Source organism: Gracilinanus agilis, chromosome 4 (genome assembly GCF_016433145.1).
Source record: "Gracilinanus agilis isolate LMUSP501 chromosome 4, AgileGrace, whole genome shotgun sequence".
Classification (NCBI taxonomy): Eukaryota; Metazoa; Chordata; class Mammalia; order Didelphimorphia; family Didelphidae; genus Gracilinanus; species Gracilinanus agilis.
In genome coordinates, this window is record NC_058133.1 from 465,738,288 (window position 1) to 465,747,078 (window position 8,791).

The 8,791-nt window shown below is 43.7% G+C and overlaps 1 protein-coding gene and 1 non-coding gene across 2 annotated transcripts in view; one reads left to right on the forward strand and one right to left on the reverse strand.

Moving 5' to 3' along the window:
* Window positions 1-8,791, reverse strand: part of BCAS2 (BCAS2 pre-mRNA processing factor) — a 248,526-nt gene that overhangs the window by 125,267 nt on the left and 114,468 nt on the right. The window lies entirely within an intron of this gene.
* LOC123248181 lies at window positions 8,592-8,694 on the forward strand. Its single transcript, XR_006506259.1, has one exon. It is a non-coding gene; the product is annotated as a U6 spliceosomal RNA (small nuclear RNA).

Genomic DNA, 8,791 nt, shown 5'->3' on the forward strand with positions numbered 1-8,791 from the left:
TATATATATATATATATATATATATATATATACAGTTCTAGTGATTAAATATAAAAATGGGCAGGGGAGAATTAATTCATCTTCACACACTTAACCCCCATTGCCTGACCCTTAACACTCTTCTGCCTTGGAACCAATATTGAGTATTGATTTCAAGATGAAAGGTAAGGGTTATAAAAAATAATAATAATAGTGCCTATTTCAAAGAACTGTCATGAAGACCAAAAGTATTTGATGAACCCTAAAGTACTCTGTAAACAATAACTATTATTATCTTTTTATTATTATTCTACAACAAATGAATACTAGAGGAGCTCAGAGAAAGGAAAGGATAAACTAGAAAGGTCTGGAGAAAGGACTCTCAGGATTGCAATGATGGCAGGAGACAAGGGATTTGAGGACATAGTCCCATCCCTTATCCCGTTATTTACGGTGGCAGAAATTACAAGAAAGGCAGATTTTGACATGTTCTAAGAAAAATTTCCTAACCTTACTAGGCCCACCTTACTTGGGCTGCCAAGAAAGCAGTGGCAATGTTCAGGCACATTGAGAGAAGATGAGAATCCAGGATGAAGAAAGGGGGAGACCCTGTGTATTCTGCCCGGGCCAGACCCAATTGGGGAGTATCTTGTGGAATTCTGAACTCCACATTTTAAGAGAAGACATAGGAGATCTGGAGAATGGATGGAGGAAGGCAACCAGGATGATGAAGGTTCTTGAATTTATGCCAAATGAGTTTCAACCAAAGGAACTGGGGTCATTGGGAGCCTTGGTAAGGAAGACTAGGAAGAGAAGTAAATGCTTTTTTGATTGATTGCCTAAAGAGAGAGTAGTTTTCTCCTCTTTGAAGGCCAGGCAAGATTCCTGTCTGGGTCCAGATTGGACTCATGACCTCCAAGGTCCTTTCCATCTCTAATATTCTATGATTCTATTATCCATGGCCATGGGGCCACAGGGAAGTGATATGATATCAGTCCATAGGAGCCCAAATTCTTTATTTTGGCCATTGCTTCCCCCATTCCTATTAAAAGAATCCGTAATTAGGTTCGTTGAAAGAGTAGAGGGAGATACCTCAAAGAAAAGTAACCTTGACCATCTTTAAAGCCTCAGTCCCTTCCCTCCCCTCCAGGACTGGGAAAGGGGGAAGAGCAAGATGGAGGGGGCAGAGAGGCCACAAAAACTTAATTCCACTGTGGGCCTCTTTCTTTCTCTCTCATCCCCAGGTATGGGGACATGGTACCCAAGACCATCGCAGGGAAAATCTTTGGTTCCATCTGCTCCCTAAGCGGCGTCCTGGTCATTGCCCTGCCCGTCCCTGTTATCGTCTCCAACTTCAGTCGGATTTACCACCAGAATCAGAGAGCTGACAAGCGACGAGCACAAAAGGTGAGTCCTTAACCCACTCTAAAAGAAGCTTTCTTGCCCATCACATGAGCCAGATACTCAGAAAAATGAGGTGCTGAGCATGTAATCCAGAAGTCCTGAGTTCAGATCCTGACTGCTGACACCAGCCCTATGACCCTGGTGGATGAATCATTTAAATCTCACAGAACATCAGGGTCCTCATTTGTGAAAGGCAATAGTATGGGAGAATTGATCAAAGGGCCAACTTTTGAATCAGGAGAACCAGCATTTTAGTCCTGCCTCTATACTATACTGACTATGTGTGTCTGTGTGACCATAAGCAAGTCACTTAACCCCTCAGAGCACCTGGCCACTCAGTGTCTATAAATTTCAGACATGTTGCTGAGATGCATTGGAGAAAGAAGTGTCCATGCTGGAAGTTCCCTACCCCCAAAAAAGGGTAATGATTTCATTTATCACACAGGGCTGAACCCCATTTTGTTTATCTGTAAAAAAAATGAGTAAGTTAGACTGGATGACCTCTAAGGTTCAGTCGAGCTCTAAATCTATGACACTAATAATTCTATAAATTGTTATGTAAATCAGATAATATATGGAACATGGTTTTCAAAACTCAAAATGCTCTATAAATTTCAGCTATTTTTTTAAACCCTTACCTCCTGTCTTAGTATCAGTTCTAAGGCAGAAGAGCAGTAGGCAATTAGGGTTAAGTGACTTGCCCAGGATCACACAGCTAGGAAGTATTTGAGGCAAGATTTGAACCCAGGAACTCCCAATGTCCACTGTGCTACCTAGTTGCCCCCTCAGCTATCATTATTATTGCTATTATCACATACCAATGCAACACTTGCCCGCTGCTGCCTTGGGACCAGTGTTTCTCATGCGTGTGCCTTATATCTTCTGCGTAGCCTACATGCCAATTCTCCTTCAAAGTCTAAGTGCTCTTATTTTATGTATAATTAGTTTTTGCAGATGCTTATTCGGCCACTAAATTCAACCTCTTCTTAGAACAAGAATTATTTCTGTTGGATTGCCAATGGGCGGTCTCTGTTTGCACATCTGCAGGGAGCAAACCCAATCAATCCATCACTGAATAGCTCCACCTTGGTGGCCACTCATTGTTTATTTTGAACTCAAGCTCTTCTCCCTGTGATTTCCATCCATTGTTGCTAGTTCTGCCCCACAGAGCCGAGCAAATATAATACGTGCAAGTTGCTAGTGGGGTAGGAGGTTCCTGTCTGGGTCCAGCCTGGACTCATGCTCTCCAAGGTGCTTTCCATCTCCAACATTCCATGATTCTATTACCCATGACCATGGGGTTACAGGGAAGAGGTATGATTTAAATCCACAGGAGCCCAAATTCTTCATTTTGTTCACTGCTTCCTCCCTTCCTGTTAGAAGAATCAGTGATTAGATATGGCCCTACGTTGGGGAGGATAGAAAGATTACCTACAGCATGGTTCTTAGCCTCAAGAAGCATATGGCCTCATGGATTAATGTCAAATGCCTAGCAGAAATAGTACCTTTTGAGACCAATTGAGGGCAAGAAGATAATCTTTTTCCCCCGTTATGGATTCTTCATCATCTCAAGCGCATGGGTCAGGTTCTCAGCTTCACTAGACCTGGCCCTAACTCTTCAGAGAGAGCCCATCTCCTCCCAGTCCAAAACCAAGAAGCAGAGACAAGCTAGGGTAACGTGGAGAAGAAATACGTCAGAAAAGAACATACTAGTTGTCCTAATATTTGACTATCACCCCTTTGAGGACTGGGTTCTCCTTTTTTACATTGAAGGGGAGGAGAATGAGGAATGAGAATGTATCAGAACAAGGTAGAAAGATGGGAGGAACTGTTCAAAAACTGATCCACTGACAGGAGTTCGGGTGGAAACTAGAGATGCCTACTTGTCATGAGATGTTTTTGAGGGAAATGGTTCTTTGGAGAGTTAGTCAGCCAATAAACATTTATTAAGCAGCTACTGTGTGCCAAGGCACTGTGCTAAGCATTGGGAATGTGAGTAAAATCAAAAAGAAAAATGGCCCCTGCTATCATGAGGCTTATGTTCTGATGGGGGAAGATGACACATGAATGGGAACTGGAAGGGGTGCCAAGTGAGGGCACAATGTCAAAGGGCATAGGATCAAAAGCACAACTAAGAAGGGAATGAAGCATGGCCAGTCTGCGCCCATCGTCTCCAAAATGGAGGTCCTGAAAAGAACTCACCAATGGAAGAAGGGGAGCACTATGGCAGAAGGATATTGCAAGGTGAGAAAGTCACAGGCACTATAGGAAATACCAGGATGAGAGATCAGCAAAGTCTCGTTTCCAGGAGCAGTATGAAGGATGGTCAGTATGAACCCATCATCCTCCCAATGGACTCACCAATAGGGGAAGGGGAATGGCAAGAGAACATTTCAGGGTGAGAAGGTGAGATGATCTCTGAGGTCCCTTCCAACCTTGGCTCTATAATTCTGTGATTCTCACCAGGAAATTTGTTGTTGGATTTTGACATTAGGTCAACACATCATAATTTGACAGAAACTACCAGTAGGGTATAGAAAGTATGAGACAGGGGGTTGGGCAACGGTCCTCAGACTTCCATGCCAGGGTCCTTTCTATTGGACTATCTACCAATGTATTAGTTTAATATCATCTTCAGTTTGGCAAGCATATCCAAGTCATTGAGAAGGATGTTGACTAAAACAAGGCTGCTCTCAGCAGAGAGACCTCTAACACTCCATCAGATACTTGATATAGGCTGGCATTTATCTTGGGGTTAAAAGGGGCCTCAGAGACCATCTAGACCAAGAGTCAGCAAACAGTAGCCCCCTATCCAAAGCCAGCCCACCACCTGTTTTTATATGAGCCATGAGTTTTTACATTTTAATTAGTTTTTTAATATTAAAATATGGCAGTAGGGGCACAGTGGGTAGAGCACTGGGCCTGAAATCAGGAAGACCTGAGTTCACAATCAGCCTCAGACCCTTACTAACTGGGCAAGTTAACCCTGTTCACCTCAGTTTCCTTATCTGTCAAATGAGCTTGGAGACAAAAATGGCAAACCACTTCAGTATCTTTGCCAAGAAAACCTCAAATGGATTCATGAAGAGTTGAATACAACTGAAACAATTGAATAAAATGTGAAAAATCATTCTTGCAGGCTCTACAGAAAGAGGCTGCAGGCCAGATTCAGCTTTCAGGCTTTAGCTTGCTAACCCTTGATCTAGACCAATCCATGCCTGACCAGAAATCCCCATGACAGTATCTCCAACAGGTGGCCAACCAGTTTTCATTTGTATACATAAACTGAGGGAGAACCTATAGTCAGAAGCAGCCTATTCCACTCCTAGATAGCACTAATTGATAGGAAATGTTTCCTTATTCCAAAGCAGTCTAATAGAAAGAGCCCTAATTCTAATAGAAAGAATACGAAGTTGGAAGAGTTGCCTCAAATCTCAGTTGTCATTTGCTACCTGTGTGACCTTGAAGCAAATCACTTAACCTCTGCCGACTTCTATTTCTTCATCTATAAAATGGGGAGATTGAGCTAGATGACCTCCTAACATAGCACAGTTCTAAATCTAGTATCCTATCATCCTCTACACCCTCCCTTGCCATGGTGCCTGCCCATCACCCCTCCAATTAGACCCCAGGCTCTGGGACTGTAACTATTATTTTCACTACCCAAAGTCCTAGAAGTCAATAGATCTGAAGACCAGGTTTAATAGAAATACAAGAATGTTGTTTCCTTGGGAAAGGAAAGATGCTCTGGAACATCCCAGCAAACCCCCAGAACCTACTGTCTGTGATGGCCCCAAAAAGGGTCTTCAATGGAAAGGAAAGAAGACCTAGGGGAGCAGGTTCCAGAGTTTTCTGACTCTCCCCCCCAAAGGTGAATGGAACAAAGAAACCCTCAGTAAGTGCAAAGAGGAGAGACACACACAGGGAGAGGGAGAGAAGTTGGCTACTCCTTGGCAGCATAAATGCTCCAAAGAGAGATTTTTTGTTCCTCCCCAAAGCCCACAATGGAAAAGAATTAATTAGATGTGGTTTTGGCTGACTCCATAGAGTGGTGCCAGGCAGCCTAGGTCAGGGCAAGGGGGGCAGGCAGGATGGAACGGAGGCAATTGATTCTTTCTGAGTAAAGTACATCCTGGCAAAGTTGGGAAGCAGAGAACAAGCTGGTATTACAAAATGAGATCAGCATGTGTTGACTCCAGTGTCATGATGACAACATTTCTGGGTGAAAATCTGAGTTTTAGGTTTTGAGAGGAGATTAGAAGCTGTGAGAGAAAAGCTCTCAGAGCTGTAGGAGATTAGAACTATGGAATTCTCACTCAGGCGACCCCTGGCTTGGAGATTTGCACCAGAACCCTTCCCCAAGACCCTCTAGAAGAGAAAATAACGCTGGATGAACAAAGGACTGAACGTGGCTAAACCTCAGACCTCCAGATGTCCTATCTAATCCCTGGCCAAGAACAGTGCCAAGAGCCCCACTTGCATATAGAGCAAAGAAGTGTGATGGCCTGGGGCAAAGCTCCATTTGCCATATCCTCGTTACTCCTTTACTTGACTGGTCATATCTGTTCAAGAGTTGTTTCCTGAACCCTCTCTGGTTTGGGAGCCCGCCCATCCCATCCCCATCCTCACTGCAACCACAACTCAAGGCACCAGAGTACTTCCAGAGCTTAGGTACTCACTGGAATCCAATCCTACGGGCATTTTAAAATGCTCTCAACTGAGCAGAGGATTTAGAGGAATAATTGGTCACACTTTAGAAGCTCCCAGCCACACGTTTAGCCTTCGGTAAAAGCTACACTGTCTGTATCCCTAACGCAGCTGTACTCAAGGTATCTCTCATGTGCCACTTGCCCACCTCTTAGGGCATCTCATCTGTTTTCTGCTTGTCCCCCAAAGGTTACAGCTGAGAAGGTGGGAGCTCCCCCATCACTCTATAAAGTACATCCCAGGTGCTTAAGAGATAGAGAATGTCTTGTCTTCCTCCCCCCCCCACTGGCAGATGAAAATGACTCCCTCTCCCTCACCCCATCCCTCTCCTTCCCACCCTCCCTCCTTTCCTTCCTTCTCTATCTGACATCAGAGTAAATATTTACAGGGTTTTCACTCAGGCTGATGCTGCCTTTCCTCAAGGTTGTTCAACCCTACCCCCTTTCACCTTGGGCTCTCTTCCAGGGTGGGAAAAAAATAGTTATCTGCTTCTGGTGGCTGAGGCCACGCAACTCAGGTCTGGGGGGGAGGGGGACAAGTCACAAAGGAGAGCAGGGGTAGGAGGGAAAATGGTAGCCCTCAACCAAAGCCAATCCTTTAAGAGAGAGAGTAGCTCTGAAAATAAGCACCAGCCTACATGCCTACACCTGGAGTCTAGGAGGAAATGACTGCCCTCATTCTCCTCTTTTCTTCCCTTCACATTTGATTTTCATAAGTTTTCTGTATCGGGAGGATTTGGATGGTGATGGCCAAAAAGATGTCATGTTTTCTAATCAAACTATAAATATGGGGGCAGGAGTAGAGGACTGAGAAGTTAGGGGGTTGGGAAAGAAGAGGAATGTTTCTCCTTTTTGCCTTTCCTCCTCTTGCATTCCCTTCTCTCCTTCACTCCCTTATCCTCCTCTTCCTTCCATATTTCTCTGCTCATTCCTTCTCTTCTCCCTCTTATCTCCCTCTTTCTACTCCCTTTCTTCTTCTCTTAATCTCTCCCTTTCTCCTCTCTACTCTTATCCTAAGCTTCCTCTCCTCCCTTTTTTCTCTCCCCTTCTACTTCTCTGTCTCTCCATCTTTCTCCTTCTATTTCTCCAAGGAGAAAGCTGTGTTGCCACTCCAGATGAGAGATGTAAATATTCAGGTACGAAAGGGCACCTGTAAGCAAAACTGTTAAAAGGTACTTAAGGAATGAAGGGTGAGATTGATGGAGAGCTAGCAGCACTCGAAATGAGTGATCATCATCAAAGGGGAATGAGCATTTCCAGCAGAGTCATCTCCTTTCCCAAAAGGAAGAAATCATCACCACTTAAAGTCACTCAATCTCTCTCTCCTCCCATTGGAATCTACCGCATTTAGGCTTGTTCACTTCTGGTCAACCTGTGCTGTGTACTTTGCTCAGCTGAATTAGAAGCCAAGAAGTAGGAATTCCCCCAGCCCATGCCCAGTAGACATTCTGTTCTGGCATCACACTTACTCCTCTTCCCATCTCTCATACACATCCATCTCCACCACTGGTGTGTACTCCTGGGACAAAAGCACACACACACACACACACACACACACACACACACACAACACACTTTTCTCCAGCGTCTCCAAGCTGAAGAGGAAACGTGGAAGTGGGCAGCAGTGACGTCACAAATTGTAATGGACAAATTACATGTCCGAGATGGCTGTAGCCATTGAGGTTGAGATAGAAAACAACTGGGCTCTGGTCTTCAGTTCAGGACCTAAGGGGTCACTCCCACATGGGCTAGACTTATGACTGGTAGACTTTACTCAGCTAGTGTTCCTGGTCTCATCAGCCACCGTAGGACAGACACACTGTGCATTAGCTCCAACATCATGAGGTCATTTTGGTCCTCATCCAGTATAAAGGATAACCACCAACCAACCCACCAGCTAGGTCAGAGCAGTAGAATCAGAAGCCAAAATGAAGGCCTGGATAGAAGGACGTTGTAAAGATAGAATTAAACCCTCTATTAATTCTTCTCTAAACCCTCCTTCTCTCTGGTAGATGGTGCCATCCTTGTCAGCAATCCTTCTAAATCAGGGGTGCTAGACCTTTTCTATTCAGCTTATGGATTACTCATCAGAATCATGATTTTAAATGTACAAGATAAAATACATCGAATTATAAAGGGAACCAATTCTATGAAATATAATTAAGAAATTTATTTTTCAAGACAATGATCCCAGGTTAAAAACACCTGCCCATTTTGAGTATAAATGCCTGTGTTCTACCACAGTGGGTCAAACTCAATTATGATACAGATCCCTGAGGGCCAGATATTGACTTAGAAAACCACAGATTAACATTATCTATATTATATTATATTTTTATTTATTTTGTTAAGCATTTCCCAGATATATTTTAATCTAGTTCCTAACCAAAGTTTTGCTCTGATCTACTGATACCCAAGGCAGGCAAACCATAATAAAGTTGGATTGAGATTAAATAAGGTGACTGAGCAAAGAGTAGTAAAAAGAAAAAGTAGAGTGTGAGGTCCTCACTTTGACAGCAGTAGGCTAAAATTGGAATGATGCAGAAAAGATGCATGGCCCTTGCTTAGAGATGACATGCAAATTCATGATGCGTTCCACAGTGTGTTTTCTCTTTCTCTCTCTTTCTGTCTTTCTGTCTCTCTCTCTCTCTTTCTGTCTTTCTCTCTCTCTCTCTCTCTCTCTCTCTCTCTCTCTCTCTCTC